This window comes from Ctenopharyngodon idella, chromosome 10 (genome assembly GCF_019924925.1).
Source record: "Ctenopharyngodon idella isolate HZGC_01 chromosome 10, HZGC01, whole genome shotgun sequence".
NCBI classification, from domain to species: Eukaryota; Metazoa; Chordata; class Actinopteri; order Cypriniformes; family Xenocyprididae; genus Ctenopharyngodon; species Ctenopharyngodon idella.
The window spans coordinates 6,248,507-6,267,822 of NC_067229.1; the positions used below are offsets into that span (position 1 = coordinate 6,248,507).

Sequence of the window (19,316 nt, forward strand, 5' to 3'; positions counted from 1 at the left end):
TTGTAATGCATAATCTATTACTGAAAGTTGGGCCTAGAAACTTGTATCTTATAAAAAGCCTTTCAGTATAGTTGTCATGCATTTCTGTTATCTAATAAATGTTTGCACCTCTCACAGGCCCATGTCAGACTCTCTTTTTTCCCCTGCTTTATCAATATCCAAGTATCATAGTTTAAAAAAAAAAATCTCAACAAAAATACAACAACCAGCAATTTGTGCCTATGGCTTTATTTAAATGTATTCAAATGGCTTTTTCTGTCATGACACCAAAACATAAGAAATTATACAGTGAGGTGTTTCTAAGGTTAATTGAACAAACAGTTCAAATAAACCAGTTCATTAAAATTATATTTTTCCAATCATACTTTAAAGTGCCCCTATTATGCCTTTTTAAGGTTCCTAATATTGTTTTGGGAGTCTCCTACAACAGGTTTATATGCATGCAAGGTCAAAAAACACTTTTGTTTTCTCATAATATACATTTAATTTCACCAAAGATTGGTAAATGATTCGTTAGAAGCAGTTCAAAGAATCAGTCTCTCTAAACCCCTCCGTTCCGTGAAACTACACTGCTCTGATTGGTCAGATGGCCCAATCCTTTGTGATTGGTCTACTGCGCGCATCGCGTGCCCATTGTCATAACTGAATGACAGCTATCAATTCACAAGACATTGTATACAATGTATGGACAGATATGAACAATATATGGAAAGTCTCTGAAGATCCTCTGTGCTTTCCTCACACACCACCTGGTGTAGATTTCCAGGAGGGAGGGACGCTCACCTCCAACAATGTTCTGTGCAGTTCGTAATGCTCTCTGCAGAGATTTGCAGTTGAGGGCAGTGCTGTTCCTATACCAGGCAGGGATGCAGCCAGTCAGGATGTTCTCCACAGTACATGTGTAAAATGATTTGAGGGTTTGGGGCTCACGCTGAACTTCCTCAGCTGAGGAAGAAAAGACATTGATGAACCTTCTTCAGTACCGCATCAGTGTGGATGGCCATGTGTGGTCCCCAACTAACAGAATTTTGTTATAAGAACGTTCTCTAAATATTCAGTGTTGGTTCTGGGAACATTTTTATAAGGTATATGTTCCTCAAATGTTCTTTCAACTTAATTTTCTCTAGTTTTCATTAGCTCTGGAATTGATGTGTTAGGAGAAGAAAATAATAAACTCAAAAATGTGATAGAAATCATTTTTAACGCTGAACTGATTTATGTTGGATTGCCCAAAACTAATAATAAAAAAAAAATAAATAAAAAAAACTAAAAACGACACACTTACACATCAGCACTCATCATACAAACCTCAACAATGGTGACAATAAAAAAAAAATATTCAGCAGCATAATTTATTCATGCCGCAATGCATGCTGGGAATCATGAATGTGTTTTGTATGCTGGCATGAAGCGTCACCATTGTTGTGTTTCATATGCCGAATGTTGATGTCTGTGTATAAATGACACAGAAACATGTTTTAAACAAAAAGTTAACAATGACAGTGTTGCAAATGATATTTTTCACATTGGTTGAGTTTGATACAGCATTTCAATTTCATAAATAAGCAATTGTTTAAACCAGTTATTTGTCTACATGTTTTCTGAAAACACTTCTTATTGCTGATAATGAAGCAACTTTATGATAGTCAGGGGTCAAAAGCTCAACTAAAGCAACCACCAATCTCCATGATGGTGACCTCAAACGAAACATCTAAACTTTGGTTAATTCTCAATAAGAGCTTCTGAAGATGTGTGACAGAAATAAAGTCAGTCTGGTTAGTAATAAGTGAAGCTGGTAATGCTGTTTGTGGAGATGATTAATCAGATCTTGAATGTCTTTCATCTTCAGTTCATCTAAGGCTGTGGCTGAAGAAAGTTGTAGTTTGTGTTCTTATTTCTCTTTCTTTCAGTGTTTGTTCACAGCAGGTGTTTGAATGATTGAAAGAACGTTTCAGGAACATAATTCTAACCTTTAAATAACATTCTACTAACATTAAGGAAACTGGACATTTTTATGTTCTTGGAATGTTACAAATCAACGTTCCTAGAATGTTGAATTTTAAATCAAAATTAAGTTGAAAGAACGTTTGAGGAACATCATACCTTATAAAAACGTTCCTGTAACATCAAGAAAACTGGACGTTTTTAATGTTCCCAGAACCAACACTGAATATTTAGAGAACGTTCTTATAACAAAATTCTGTTAGTTGGGGACCACACATGGCCATCCACACTGATGCGGTACTGAAGAAGGCTCATCAATGTCTTTTCTTCCTCAGCTGAGGAAGTTCAGCGTGAGCCCCAAACCCTCAAATCATTTTACACATGTACTGTGGAGAACATCCTGACTGGCTGCATCCCTGCCTGGTATAGGAACAGCACTGCCCTCAACTGCAAATCTCTGCAGAGAGCATTACGAACTGCACAGAACATTGTTGGAGGTGAGTGTCCCTCCCTCCTGGAAATCTACACCAGGTGGTGTGTGAGGAAAGCACAGAGTGCTGGGTCCCCGGTGATGTGAACTTGAAGTAGCTCAAATAGTTCATCAGCACCACTGATGCACAGTAGCTTTTTCTCAAGCAAGGGATGAAGTCCTAGTACAAGAAAACATGTATTTAGGAGGTGGTAAATCAATAAACAATATATAATATTATTATTTATAATTGTTGCACTGGACTTACCATTTGTTATCTCCCAGTTCTCACGGTTGTGATGTTTACTTTTATGTTCCATAACATCTGAGTTGTCACAGTAGAGCTGTTTGGGAAATCAGTCTTCACATCGGATAACTGATGGTTTCAGGCTGCAGTGCTGCACTTGGTGGCCACAGAATACTCCCGTCAACAAAGACTCCATCATCTCTGGCCTCAGACCCGCTTCTCTTCAGTCTGGGCCATGCAAACTGACCACTTCTGTGAAGACTGACCTCAGCATTGAGTGTTTTTAGTCCCAGCTGACAGCTCTCCTACCTCTTGATGTAGTCTTTCTGTACAAGTAAAAATTAGACCATACAAGCAGTCATAAGTCAGTAATGTATTGAAAACTCTTTAGTACATATACAACATGCCTATTTCTTCATCAACTAACTTCATCCTCCTTCAAACAATCAGACAAAACAATAAGTCAATAATAACTCGTGAGCAATAGTTTTGGTGAATACAGGTGTCAGTACTCACCATATTCAGTAATTTCCTGCCCAAATTCCAAATATGGTGGCACAGCTGATTACATGCAGCTCGTTTAAATAACTTCACGATTAACAATCTAACATGAAGTTTGTTTTTGTTTTTTGTTTTTTTGTTTTTATCAGAACAATTTTTAAGAAATCCTTTGTATTTTATTGTAAAAGCTGATCTTCTGCTGTAGAATCACAGTGCTGCTGTAATCAATAATGTAAATCTAATTCAGAGATTGGGCTCTAAATGAGTTCAGTGATTCAGATCAAATAATGATTATGAGAAAACATAACCAACACCATCTGTGGCCTGTTGCACAATACCGGTTTCAGTTTCTACCCAGGTAAGTTCAAGATTAGTTTGAACAAACTCTGTTTTTTCAGGCTCATGAAGGTGGATTGGTTTTTAGCGGGTGTTCGATAGCAGGTTTTAAAAAGGTCAGACTGTATTAGGTGATGGTCTGTTGCTAGCTTTCCTCAATGGGGTGTCGGTTAGAACACACTGAATCGGATCAGTTCCATGAAAAGGGGGTTTAATGTTGATAGTTTGGGTGGTACACAACACAGCACACAGGCTTTACAGGCTTTTGTGTGTATAAATTTGGGTGTGGTCTACAAATGATATATATTAACAAATATGTCTTGAGTATTATTACACAACATTATTTCAATTAACAGCCACAAATCTCTCAAATAAAGTTCTCAAGTTAAATCTAGAATGAAATGAAGAAATCAACAACCTTCATAAACCCGAAAAACCAGAGTTTGCTCAAACTAATCTTGAACTTACCTGGGTAGAAACTGAAACCGGCTTTATGCAACAGGCCACTGATGAGTTTGTGTGTTTAACCGATGCTGGGCATCACACTGCGACCAGTCAAAATTCCCCACCAGGTTTGACAAGGAAATTGTAGTTTATGTTCTACCTTTTCACAATACACTCAACAAAAACCAGTATAAATTAAAGTATAAATATATGAATTAATTATTATTTATAACAATAAAGTATAAATTATAATGGTACATTTGAATTGTTCATTTTTTAACAGAGGCATCCAATAACGCCGCAGACAGCAACGCTGGAAATGAGCAACAACCTTTGATTGACAGATTATCCTTGCAGTTCATCCCTTTGTGCTGCAAATAGACATTTCCAAAGCACATGTCAGGATTTATAAAAAAAAATTAATTTTTAAATTCATAATCCTTTTACTTTTTTATTTGTAATATTGTGCACAAATTTTAAATAAAAATTCCTCTTGTATGGAGTTAAGGATTCAAATAACAAGTAATCAACAAATAAATACTGATGATGCTTGTGGCAAGCAGATGAAATCAGAATATAAAAGGATATAAACAATATCATCTGTTTGCCTGTATATGCATCATCAATAAGGTGTATGCTGAGATTGATCTTTTAATATCACTGTTTTAGTACATTAAGGCACTTATGTTTTTCACATTTGGCGTTTTAGAACGTCCCGCTGTTTTTAGTGATTGAAATCCTGCAGCAGGTGCTGTAGAATATGTTGATCCAGGAACATGTCTTACTTGGCAAAATCACAGGCAATAATATTTTTGTTGGTTTCTCTTAACAATCTGTACTATTTGGGAGTAAAAGGTGTAGTTACATGAACTTAAATGTAATAATTGAGTCACCATTATAAAATGATTTGCAGGGGCATGGTTTAACTTAACATTTACACCACATCTGAAAGTAAAAAAAAAAAAAAAAGTTATAATAACTTAATATAAATAACATGTTGATCAAAAAATAAGTTCATACCACTTACTAAATACTACCTCTGGTTGAATTTATTCAAAAATGCATGCAGGTTGCTGCCTCAATTTTTCAGAGTGTCCAATAATTCAAACTGCAGTATACATAAAGCGGTAAGAGAAAATGGTAACACTTTACAATAGGTTCATTAGTTACATTAGTTAACTACATTAGTTAACATGAACTAATAATGAACTGCACTTATACAGCATTTATTATTCTTTGTTAATGTTAATTTCAACATTTACTAATACATTATTAAAATCTTGTTAACATTAGTTAATGCACTGTGAACTAACTTGAACAAACAATGAACAGCTGTGTTTTCATTTACTAACGTTAACAGAGATTAGTAAATACAGTAACAAATGTATTACTCATGGTTAGTTCATGTTAGTTAATACATTAACTAATGTTTAACTAATAAACCTTATTGTAAAGTGTTACCGAGAAAATGTCTATGAGTTAGAAATGATCTAGACTTGAATATAGCTATATGAGCTCATGCAGTTGGCAAACAAGTTTCAGGGGTTTTGTTTGTTTGTTTGTTCGTTTTGTAATTTGCCACATTTCAGCATTGATTATTTCCTGAGTGCTGCTGAATCCACATAAATGCATTCAATAGAATAAACATGTTTTATTTCGCTTGAAGTAGTTGAATTCTTTCATTTGTTTTGCACACATTGAAACTTGTAATTTTGTTTGATCCAGCTTGTTTTCCCAGTAACAGACACCAGTGTTGGGGGTAATGCATTACAAGTAACTTAGGTTATGTAATCAGATTACTTTTTCAAGTAAATAAAGTAACACATTACTTTTTCAATTTACAACAAAATATACAAGTTACTTTTTCAAATAAGTAACACAAGTTACTTTTTTCACATTTATTGACTGACAGCTCTCCTGTCCCCATGTTGAGAGAAATAAAGGTCAGAGGTGTTGTGTGCGCTGTGAGCATGATGGTTATTGTAGTTCTAGACTAAATGTGAACATGCATTTACTCATCTCACTTGCACAAAAACATTCAGTATTCGTCAGAATGAATAAAAACAGTGAAATTCAATCTCAGAATTTTATACAAACCTGTAATAATTAACTATATTAAATTACAAAAATTTCACTTTTGGTGTGAAAGGGCCTTAACATTTACCAAAAATAGAAAAACAATTTTGTTGTTGTTTTAAAACAAACAAGCAAGCCCAGCCCAGGTGAGAAAAAGTAATGCAAAAGTAATGTAACGCATTACTTTTCAAAAAAAAGTAACTAACCCAATTAGTTACTTTTTTAGGGAATAACGCAATATTGTAATGTATTACTTTTAAAGTAACTTTTAAGTATTTTTAAGTAACCTTCCCCAACAATGACATACACCTCAATTTTCCTAGGTTGAGCTCTTATTTAAAGGGGGAATTCTGGAATGGCTCTGCCATTATATTCCATCATCATGTAAATGAATTGCCAAAATGCATAAAAAGTTTTCAGTTGTGTGCCAGCCAGGTTGTGAAATTTGTGCAAGTATTTCAAAGCTAAAATACAGAACTACAGATTCCATTGTTAATGTTTTATGAACATTAATGTTTATTTATTATTAATATAATTTTATTTGTCTTCAAAGTGACTATAAATTTTCATTTAGTTTTTCATTGCACACAATCATATATTTATCAAATCAACCAAGTACATATAAACACACACAAACACCCACAGACATATAAACACACATTCACACACTGCTAGTTTTTTTCCCGACTTTATCTTATATGACACCATTTTTCTACATTCTTATAGCATTGCTCATTGTTATGTGTATTTTTTTCAGACTTCAAGAGTAGTTCATATACTGTAATGTTTAAATTCTAGTAAAATATGATGCATTTTTTGTTGCTTCAGTCATGGAAAAAAAAATATAATAAAAAAAAGTTGGCACAAATTTTAGACTCGGTCATTTCTACATTGGAGAAGAGCAAATATCAAGTGGGTCATTTTTTTCTCAGTGGGAAAAAACAAGTGCAGGGGTTAAAAGCAAAGAAAAAGTGAAGTAGAAAAAGCATTTCGAAAGGGAGGGGCTCTGATGGGGCTGTTATTTTAAGGAACGTGGTTTGTACTGTGGGACGCATTCAGACACACTTTGACTTTTGTGCAAGAATATGCGTCACTCATGTTTGTTGCTCTGTCTTTTCTTACGGCTCTTCAATGGTAATTAGATTTACGTTCATGATTTCACCTTTTGCTGCTGTGGTAGAACAAGAATCTTTTTTATTTGAATTTTTGAAATGTTTTATAATACCAAGATAGTAGATAGGTAGCAACTGTTCATCTCTGTTAATCTATCATTACCGACTGTGTTTCAGGTGTTTGTGCATATGAATTGAAGTCAGTATCCGGGACTGAGGGAGATTCTGTCACTCTAAACACTGATACTACAGTAGAGGGACATGATCATATAATGTGGACGTTTGAATCAAAACACCTCCCAATTGCTCACATTTATTCTCCCATTAACGCTCATAAAAATTATATTGATTCTGAGGTTTTTGGAGACAGACTACAGGTGGACTATAAAACTGGATCTCTGACCATCAGGAACATCAGAATCACAGACTCCGGACTTTATCATGTAAATAAAGTCCTTCCTACCAGAAGAGCGGAGTCAACGACATTTAACGTGACTGTTTATGGTGAGTGTTGGTATTCTGGATGTGTGTTCTAATATTAAATAACATGAAGGGTTTTTAAAAAAAAAAAAAAAAAAAATCATAATGGTTGTAGAATTTTTTTTAGTTCTGTGTACTTGCTTTGTGGCCATCAAGGTGAATGTTCTGTTATTAGCAGCATTTATGTTTTGGACATTAAAGTAAGCATTACAATTTTTTTTTTATACTATTGTGTTTTACAGGTTTCTTGTACACCACCACTCCCAAGAACAAGTCCAGAAACTGTTCATCAGAAAGATCATCAGTGATATATTTTTTTCTTTTTCTTTTTTTCTTTGGTAATTGATGCGATGGAATTTTTAATTAATCATAACTAACATTACTCTTCCTTGTAGGATTAATATTTATATGCTTTTGAAACCTAAATGTCCCCAAACCTTGGGCCAAAGTCAGTGTGTGTTTGAATCATATCTGAATAAAACAAAAGGGGAAATGAAACTTAGGGACAGCTAGAGAACTATATAAATATAATAGCCCCATGATATTGAGTAACCAACAAACTAATAAACACATTTGGGCAGATCTAAATGTGCTTTTACCTAGTAACAGAAGGGTTTGAAACAATCATATTGTATAATGCTTTGCCATAAGCAGTTGTATTCTTTTTGCTGGTGGGATTGTCTGTGATTGATACGAGGTCCTCCGGCTGTGATTAAAGCATATTCTATGGCATTGTCTGGTGTCTGTTTGTTTTTTTGTTTGTTTGTTTGTTTGCGCAGCAGACTAGACACTAAAGAATCTTTCTTCTATACTCAAGTGATAGTGTTTAGTGGAGCACTAAAGATCTTATTCTCAAGTGATAGTGCTCAAACAGGTTTAGATGTTGACTGACTCGAACCGATATTGTAGTATGCTTAGTAGAGTATAAATTTATAGGTGACACCTAGTTTAATTTAAGTCAGGTGTGTAGGGGAAAGTCTACCACAGGGACATGCAGCAACATGGAACAAATCTTGGAAAGGAAAATAGTTTAACAGGATCATATTGACATCATAAGCTGATGTCTTGCCTGCACGTGTATTGTTTTACTTCTATTCAGAAACCAGTATTTAAGTCACCCGCTGGGGTGGGGGGAGGATTGCTAATTGCTTAAAGTTTGGATGTTATTTGTATTTCAGCACTTTTTATACAGCACTTTTAGTTGTTTTTTGCACTTTTTCTCAAGATTACATTTTTGTTTTGATGAGGCAGTTGTGGCCTAATGGTTAGACAGTCAGACTGGTAACCCGAAGGTTGTGGGTTTGATTCTCAATACAGGTGTTCTGACAATTTGTGCTACCCTGTCAGATTTTGCTACCTCCCAATGAAACAGTACACAGCAAAACCCCCAGTGTTAAATTAACACTCAAAGTGTACATATGAGTCCATCTTGCCGGGTGTTAAAAAGTAACACTGAAGCGGTGTCAAAGTTAATGAGATAATTGATTGATGATTGAGTGATGATTGACAATTAGTGGTGACACCTGATGTTAATAAGCAGAATCATTGAAGGAAAGAGAGAAAAAAGGTGTTAATTAATGTTTTATGGAATGGTTCATTTCAAGTCACCATGAAAGAGGTCAGCGTTTGCTTTAGTTGGGCTCTTGACTCTTTACCTTTTATTATTAGTTTTTAGTTGTTATGGCCAGAGAAAATATGATCTGGTCGCAATATGTTTTGATGATATTATCATCATGCAATGGCCTGATGTCATTTAGAGCCTGAATCTCTGACTGTATGCTTGATGTTTAGCTTTAGTATTAATGATTGTAGCCCTGTGATTTTACAGCTTGAGATCCAACAGCAGTATGAACAAGAAAAGAAAATAATTTAAGAAAAATACATTATGCACAGAAGCGTTTGCGTTTAGACACACACAGACATCAAGAATCAGCATATGATTCTCAAGAACGGTGACAATAAATAAATACAAAATACTGACAAACATCAACTCTGAACATCACAAAACAAGCTACTGTCACAACAAAACAACAGAAAAATAAAAGCAAACATGAACAATCTACGAAAATTACAGGACAATTCAGCTGCATAATTTATTCATGCAGCAATGCATGATGGGAGCCTACCCCAACCCTACACCTTCGATTTCAACAACGCAAATACAGTAATTCTGTGTTATTTATCATGACATAATGATGTAATATTATTGTACGCACACGCAGTAAGCCCGGGTAGGACAATCTGACAGGTATGAAATGTCAGGACACCGGCAGGAAATAACTGAGGTGCCCTTGAACAAGACACCTAACCCCCAATCGCTCCCCGGGTGCCACCACAATAATAGCTGCCCACTGCTCCAGGTGTGTGACTCCAGGTGTGTGATGGAATTTTTTTTACAGAACGCATCATCCACTCACACCTGTTTGAAAGATAAACCGCGCACTCTTATTTTAGCAGAAGCACACAATTCTACCTGTTACAATGTATAAAATATAATGTGCACTGTAAAACAAGCGATTTTATGGCAGCAGGTTACTGATTACAAAGTACATGACAAAAATTGTAGTTAGTAATGTAATCTATTACATGACATATTTAGGGTAATATATTCTGACTACTTTTGGATTACTTTTGACCTAACTTGTTTATCACATTGATGTGAGTAGAATAATCTTGTAACATATTGATATAAAAATACAAAGAAAAAGAAAGTATATTCTTTGTTATCAACAACATGAAGTGCATTAAATATTACATTACGTCAGGGTTTCCCAGTCTGGGGTTTGTGATGAAACTGAAGGGATTCGTGAGATTAGTGAAAAGCTATTAATATTATTAATTAAATCATAAAAGTTCACTAACGTGAACAATCTTGGGACTAACAATATATTTAATGCAAATTAATGCAAATATTATTTGCAAATAGTTCCAAAATGAGTCTCCCCCCTGCCTTGGTTACTGCCTTGGTACAGAAACTTTCTGTTATCAATTAACAGTTTTTTACCATAGCATTTTTACAGTCTTTTAACGTTAAAATCACAATAATTCTTTACAGCGTTAGTTTCCTTTTTTGTATTTTGTATTTTTGTATTAAAATCTGTAAAATATAAATCAACATTTTATGTAAAATTAAACATTGTTCTGTAAAAATACAGAAAATTTCCTTTAAAAAAAAAACATAAATTTGATGTAATACCAAAAAACAAGGAATTCTATGAAATCTAATAGTGGAAAAATATCTGTAAAACAACAGGTATTTCATTGTATAATAAAAAAACAGGACAATTCTGTAAAAAAAATACAGACCATTACATGTAAAAATACATTTATTTTTAACAGTGTACAGTAAACCAGCCATTATCGCAAAATAAACCGTAGCTGACATCATGAGATATACGCAAAGCGACACCCATCCAAAATAGCCAGCTTGATCTCATGAGAAAACATTACTATTTTACTGTGTTTTTTCCTTTCAGCATTGGAATCCATCCATTTTTCTCAACATTTTGTGCTAGGGTCGCGAGGATGCTGATTGGCCATCAGGATTTGCATTATTCCGCTTAATAAATAAATAGGCCTACAACTTTTGATGAAATAATGATGAGCTATTTTTCTTTTGGCCCTTTGCAACTGATTTAACTACAAAAGCTCATTCACTTTTTGTTTAATTTTATGTCCGTGGTGTCACAAATTTAAGCCGACCAAAAGTAGTTTCATAATTTCAGAAGTTTGGGCGAAGATCATGGATCACTAATTTCTGTTGCTCTGTCTGCTCCGGTTTGTTCGATGGTAATTACCTTTATGTTCATTATTTCGTCTTTTGCAATTTTAGAAGAATCTTTTCATTCAGATTTTTAAGATGTTTTATAATCCCAACTTTCCTTTAAGATTTTTATTCTTGTTTGTGATGTTTTAATTAAATCACAATAAAACAACGCTTCTAACTTATTCCCACATAGCAATGTTTTTCTGGCAGTTCACACAGCCCCTTTTCCCTCGGCCCACATGCTGTAAAGAATGACGGCCGTGGAGTGGCACAGATCTGGATTAAAATCAAGGGCCACACATGGGCCATAACTGGCCCGAGTCTCAGCCAATTACTAACCCATTACTGGCCCTGCACTGGGACTGAATAGGTTTTAGTGTTGGTACTGATTCTCCAGCCTTAAGTAAACCAGAAACCCCAAAACTGAGCCAAGCCTAAGCCTTATCTATACTGAAAAAAAATCGTAAAAAAGGTCAATGACTGTCATGTCTAACAAACATTCACTGTAAAATGTGAATATCTTGCAGTTCACAAGAAAGAGCACACATGCATGAATTAATGTAACTATATGTCACTGCATTAGCAACTACAGTTACTGCCTCTGAAATAAAGCAACATGCAGCATAACATCAGTGTTTCTCAGCTCATCACTGACTGAAGCACAGGCTCTACTCTTCAGCACAATGATAACCTCACAAAACAGATGATACAGAAACCCTTTGTCTTGAGAGATCTGTTAAGTGTTTAATGTTCTGTTGCTGCCAGTCATTTGAATTAATTCAGGAAATACATGTAAAATAACAGTGTTTTCTGTAAAACATTTAAGGAAAATTTCTGTTAAAGTTTTTTTCACTTTATTTAAATTAGGATATTTTACTTTAATTTTACGGTTTTTATTTGGCAGCCACTGCTGCCAGTCATTTGATGGTTTTTTTTTTTGTTTGTTTGTTTTTTTACGATCAGTAGTAAAGAATGGAGATAAATATTCCTGAATAAAAGTTTGAATTTGGATCTGTTCCTGTCATAACTTGAGAGAGATAGCTCTGAGATTTAAAGACAGATCATTTTCTGAGTGAGTTCAACAGCAACATCACAGGTGGATTCACATGCACAAACAACAGCTTCTTCTTTGCTGATTTTTAAGCTAAATTGAACTGCATTAGACGGTCATAAATATTCACATTCAACTTTTAAATCTCACTCTACACCAGTTCCTTACCCAAAACATCACATCCCGAAGATTTGAATTACAGCACAGTAATAAAATATGGTGTATTGTATGACTGCATATTAATAAAAATTATGTCCCATGATAAACAAAATGAATGAAATATTGCATAATTATGGTTAAATGATCACAGAAATTTTAATAAATTCAATATTTTAAACTGTAGTATTGTTTAAAATTAATCTTTGAAATGCCAAGTCATAACAGATGAAACATTATCATTTCAAATGAAGTAATTTGTAAATCAGTCAAATCAACTGCATTAAAGTGCACTTAATTGGCCCAAGGTCACAATCCTGATTTGGAGCAGATGATCACTGGATTGATCTGGGTGCCACTCTCCTCCCACCAACAATCATCCCTCATGTTGTTTGCCGTGACCCATGCTGTGCCATCACTGCCACACATGGCCCAGCTCTGGCTGACAGGATACATGCCATTGATGACAGGAGTGACAGCTTGAGGCCACATTCGGGCCAAGATTGCTTGCTATGTGGGTTGTTTCTAGCATTGTTTTGATATTTTGCAGTTTATCTGGACAATAATGAACAGTAAACTGTCCATCTGTCATTCCTCTCTGTGTTTCAGGTGTTGATACAGATGTAAAAACGCAGAGGTGGAAAGTCCAGGGATCAGAAAGTAAAAGTCCTGCCATATTTTTACTCCACCCACTTAAGTAAACTAAAGCAACTAAAGCAAATCCTGATCTCCATGATGGTGTCTTAAAAATTGTGACTTTCTCCTTCAGTGATTCTGCTTGTTAACATCAGGTATCTTCAATAATGGTCAATCATCACTCAATTAATCACTTAATTATCTCATTAACTGTAACGCTGCTTCAGTGGGTGGAATAAAAATATGGCAGGACTTTTACTTTCTGACCCCTGGACTTTCCACCTCTTTAAAAACGTCAGTATTCACAAAGGAGGGAGAATCTGTCACTCTAGACACTGTTACTGAAATAAATCATAACATAATATGGACGTTTGGATCAAAACCCTCATTGCTGACATTTATTCTATTATTAATGCTAATTCTGTATTCTGAGATTTTCAAAGACAGACTATGGTTGAACTTTAAAACTGGATCTCTGACCATCAAAAGCATCAGAACAACAGACTCTGGACTTAAAGGGTTAGTTCACCCAAAAATGAAAATTCTGTAATTTATTACTCACCCTCATGCCGTTCCACACCCGTAAGACCTTCGTTCTTCTTCGGAACACAAATTGAGATATTTTTGTTTAAATCCGATGGCTCCGTGAGGTCTACATAGGGAGCAATGACATTTCCTCTCTCAAGATCCATAAAGGTACTAAAAACATATTTAAATCAGTTCATGTGAGTACAGTGGTTCAATATTAATATTATAAAGCGACGAGAATATTTTTGGTGCGCCAAAAAAAAACGAATTATTTAGTGATGGCCAATTTCAAAACACTGCTTCAGGAATCTTCGGAGCGTAATGAATCCGGAGCGTGTCGAATCCGCAGCTCGGAGCGCCAAAGTCACGTGATTTCAGCAGTTTGGCGGTTTGACACGCGATCCGAATCATGATTCGAGACGCTGATTCATTATGCTCCGAAGCTTCCTGAAGCAGTGTTTTGAAATCGGCCATCACTAAATTTTGTTTTGTTTTTTTGGCGCACCAAAAATATTCTCGTCGCTTTATAATATTAATATTGAACCACTGTACTCACATGAACTGATATGTTTTTAGTACCTTTATGGATCTTGAGAGAGGAAATGTCATTGCTCCATGTAGGCCTCACGGAGCCATCGGATTTAAACAAAAATATCTTAATTTGTGTTCCGAAAATCAACGAAGGTCTTACGGGTGTAATTTTTTTATATTCGTTTTTACAACTTCCTTGCCCACTCTTAACATAAGGGTCTACACAAAATGTTCATCAACAGGAAGATCATCATTGTCCACTTGTTCACCGCTGTGTTCAGGTGTGATTCCAGTTCTGGCAGTTGGAATATTTTCCTACTGGATTTACAAGAAACAAAGACAAGGGGGTATATTGTCTGCTGCTAATGAGGATTGATTAAAGTGATAGTTCACCCAAAAATGAAAGTTCTGTAATAATTTACTTACCCTATATTCAGCACAACATGATCATAATAGCATTATTTTAACATCCATCAATCTTGTCTGAACTTGTGTTCTCTTCATTCTGATCAAATATTCTGAAACAGTATTAAGGTCACCCGTTGGCTCTAGTTTTTGTTTCCTTGGATTTTGTATAAGCTTAAACTTAAAGTTTAGGGGTCAGTGCCATTTCAGCACTTTTATTTTAGCTTTTGTTTTGCACTTTTTCTAAAGTTTTCTTTGAGTCTGTCTCGGTCTATATTGGTTGTCACGTGCTCAAATATTCCTTTTGGTGCAACAAATTCCAAGTTAAACGTCCTGTAAATTGTGATTTTGAAGACATTTTAAAACTGCATATTTAAAAATGTTTTTTTTATTTATATTTGTCATTAATGAGCCCTCTAATGAGTGTCCTTTTGATAATATGGGATGGGATAGGCTGCGTGATTCCATTTGCTGACCAGTTTGCTATTCACACAATAATGAGGTTACAGACTTACTGATATTCAGTACAACAGCACGATAGTGAGGGTGGCTTTTATAGTTATTATTGATTACCTTACATTTTAGGCCAAATCTGGCTATACAGTTCTTTTCTCTCTCTCTCTCTCTCTCTCTCTCTCTCTCTCTCTCTCTCTCTCTCTGCTAATGAAAATGGTTCATTAGCATCAAACTTTTAGCATCAACTCACGAAACCCTGTCCTGATGAAACAGAAAATATGTGTGATGAAACAGGCAGCCATTTTAATGATGGTTGAAAGATATTAGCTAGTTATTTTTTATACCTAATGTAAAAATGTACTTATGGAAATAATCATGAAAACGGTTTTAATTCATTAATAAATAAATAATAAAACTTTAATTTTGCAGATTTTTTTCTACATTTCTTGTCCTGGTCATCACTATGAAGAAATAACATCTAACAACCGCAAGGTGGCGGAAATGTTTAAAATAAAGAACGTTAATCCGCTGCAGGCTCCTCTTGACAAGGCGTACCAAAGAGAACGCGGGGGTGTTTATAAGGACGGCGGGAAAATAAAGAGCGTTTTCCCGGGTTCCAAGATAGGGCAGCCCCTTAGGTTAACTTACGATACGCGAAACAGTAAAAATCTTCCGTCTTGTGACATATGGTGTACATGTAAACAGCTTCTACATTACATACATTAGTATTATGATTTACCTTTTGTAAAATGGTTTGATCTGAGGCAACGCCTCAGTAACGGATAGCGAGCTTTTCTACTGATGATGCGGTTTGATAATGAGGAAAACAAACTCTTTAAGGTTTTGAAAGCAAGACGCGACTGGGTGTCAGAGCAACGTAAAATATTTACTGAGTGGACTTTTAAGACGTGAAATTAACAGCTTTTTTGCGTTTATACAAACTATTTTAAATTGCTGACCGTAAATATGGTTGGATATACTATTTAAAGAAATAAGTTTTTAGAAATAGTCAAGATTGCTTGAGTATGTTAAAGTGATAGCTCGTTCAAAAATTAAAGTTCTGTCATCATTTACTTACCAGCATGTTGTTCCAAACCTGTATGATGTTCTTTCCTCTGTGGAACCAAAATGAAGAAAGAACTTGGCCTAGTGTTTTATTGTTTGTTTGTTTGTTTGTTTGTTTCCATACAGTGGAAGTCAAAGGGGGCCAAAACTGTTTGGTGACCAACATTCTTCAAAGTAATTTTCTTTTGTTCAGCAGAAGAAAGAAAATGATAAAGGTTTGGAATGACATGAGGGTGACAAAATTCATTTTTAGATGAACTATCCCTTTAAATTCAGCATTTCTGTTCTTTATGTGTTTCTTCTACGTTTGAGGTTGTATGGCTTGAGTTAGAACCCCTAGGCTGCACACTGTAATTTCAGATGAAGCAGCTGCACTTTTTTTTTCCATGGAAATTCCCCCAGCTCCATCTTCCCCTGTGTTTAGAAGATAAGCAATACACGGAAGACTGGAAGGGAGGGGGAGGGTAGAAAAAGAAATGGATCCTTTGTAGATCCTTTTTGAATGTGATAGTCTTTGCTGGGAATCTGCACTCTGTGGTTTAACATACTGCATTGTTCCCTCAGTTGTAGGTGTGCTTTCTTTGAACAGAGACCTGAAGTCAATATTTGTAGAGGAAAGGACAAACATGGTAGACTTCACTTTACTGTCACAGGAAGCTGGGTCTTTTTAAAGCACTCTGTCATTTCACATGGTCTGCCTTGAGACCTCTGACACAGGATGCGGTTTGGTAAGTGAAACGGTGACAGACCAAGATAAAAATATGAAACTTCTATTGATGCGCAAGTACATATCTGTAGTTTCTCCTCTACCTCACGTGTTTCCCTAATATTGTTTCAGTTTTGATTCAGCATTATTAATGTCATCTCTAACAGACAGATCCGTTAGAGAACAAGGAAGTGAACATTTGAAAGGAAAGGAGGAGGTCTTAAAATGAGGAACTGGTAAATGATTTACAAGCTAAATTTGAAGACTAAACACCTCTTCAATTACATAATATTCTCTGGTAATGCTTACACAACGTACTGTCTGGTACTGAACGTTGGAAACATCAGGGAATCCCACTTTTTATATACAAACATTCCCTAATTCTAAGCTCCTCAAACCAAACCCTACAGATCATGTTGAAGATGTTATTCAGACCACACTTACTGGAGGCAGAACAAGTTACAGTATAAACATTGGGCTCCTCCCATAGACTCCCATTAACCAGGCCAACATCCTCTGTGTGTAATGGATGCTTTCGGTTACTGATGAAGTTTATCATTAGAAATGGTAAATGAGTGTGGAAACACTGGCAGATGCTGAGGGTCTGTTGCCCATGTAACCCAGAATGAAAAATTACCCCCATCCTTCGTGTTTTGTGTGACTGATATATCACACTGTATGCAAACAAAACACAGTTGTCAAAGATATCAGATATCACTGGCCATCTGGGAGCTGTAACTTGGCAACCATGACTCGACTAATAAGGTAGGCAAAACATGAAGTGGTAAAACACGGAAGCTCTTTCCCTACTGTCTGTTTAAGCAAGTTTGGTCAGTCTAAATCATAGTGATGACTTTAAAACAAATGGAAACAAGGGAAATTTTGAAAGGAAAAAGATCAAATCTTGCAACAGCAGTGGAGTTCAGTACTTAAACATTACATTAGATTGCTCAGCATAAATCTAATAGAACTGTATAGAACACTATCTCCCTGATCTACAGGAAACGGTGGCCTACCAGAACCCAAAGTGTGAAAAAAGTGTGAACTGGGGGTTTTACCAAATTTAGCACATTTTTAGATCCATCTGAGATTATTAGCATTTTTGTCCGTAAACAACAAACAATTCTGAGATTTTAAAAAGTAATGTTTTATTTAATTCCTTATTGTGTAATGTGTTATTAAACCAGAGAATGAAACTTTTGTACACGTTTTAAGAATCATTCAGTTTATCTGGATCTCCTGCTGTAGAGTCACAAGGTTACTATAGTCAATGATTCTCATGAGATCAGCAAATAAGGCCACTATATGATAACTGTATCATCAACAACAAGCCGACATCATCTGTCATCAATTCGACATCATCAATGTTCTCTTGCTGTTCTCGCCATAAAAATTCATGTTAAAAAGTCAAGGGTCAAAAGCCCAACTAAAGCAAACACTAATCACTATCTACATCTAATCACTATCTAATCACTAATCACTATCTAATCACACTACATCTAAACCTCTGTTATTTCTCAATAAGAGCTTCTGTAGACGACTGACAGAAATAAAGTCAGGCTGGTTAGTAATAAGTGAAGCTAGTAATGTATGTGGAGTTGTTCAATCCTCCTCTGATCTTGAGAGATGCAATGTTTTCTTTTATCTTCAGTTGATTTCCGCTGAGGCTGAAGTCAGTTGTAGTTCTTGTGTTTCAATTTTTTTCTGTTCTTGTTGTTTCTCTTTCCTTCAGTGATTCTGCTTGTTAACAGCAACTATTTTCAATAATGCTCAATCATCACTTAATTAATCATTTAATTATCTCATTAACTCCAACACTGATTCAGTGTTACATTTAACAGCCTGTACAACAAGCATCACTAGCGAGTCATGTGATTCAGAACTGCTTATAAAACACTCTGTCAGCACAACATGTTTACAGTATACAGCTCTGCTTTCAGTAAACTTCATCTTAACAAAAACAGCTTTACTTGACATCAGTGGTGACCATGTGACCACGATGTGGTACAATTATTAATACACTTTATATGTTATTTGCTTTTTTAACCACTCCATCAGACACCATTTTTATTCTTTCATCACATTGCCAACTCTACTTTGAGTGAATTGAGTTTGTTTTTTTATGAATAATATCCAAAACCTGGTGAAAGTTTTCATTGAATAATTTCATTTGCATTTTAAAATACTAGCTACACACATTTTGTCAAGTGCAATCACAACTTTTGGTGACCGTAAATGGCAAAAGTTGAAGTTAACACATAAGGGGGATTAATTCATGTGAAAAAGGATGACTGTATGCACACACTGCTTTTTGGTTTTGACCTTTTTGTTCTCCCCTGCATCTCTACAGGAAGTGGTGGTCACTCTGAACGTGATGCTAGACACTGTTTCATAAATGCTTCAGCCA

The 19,316-nt window shown here is 35.3% G+C and overlaps 1 long non-coding RNA gene across 1 annotated transcript; it reads left to right on the forward strand.

Annotated features, from left to right (window-relative positions):
• Positions 1–6,434: 6,434 nt before the first annotated feature.
• Positions 6,435–8,328, forward strand: LOC127519900 (uncharacterized). The gene is made up of 3 exons (XR_007931949.1): positions 6,435–7,151; positions 7,307–7,633; positions 7,852–8,328. It is a non-coding gene; the product is annotated as an uncharacterized LOC127519900 (long non-coding RNA).
• Positions 8,329–19,316: the final 10,988 nt, after the last annotated feature.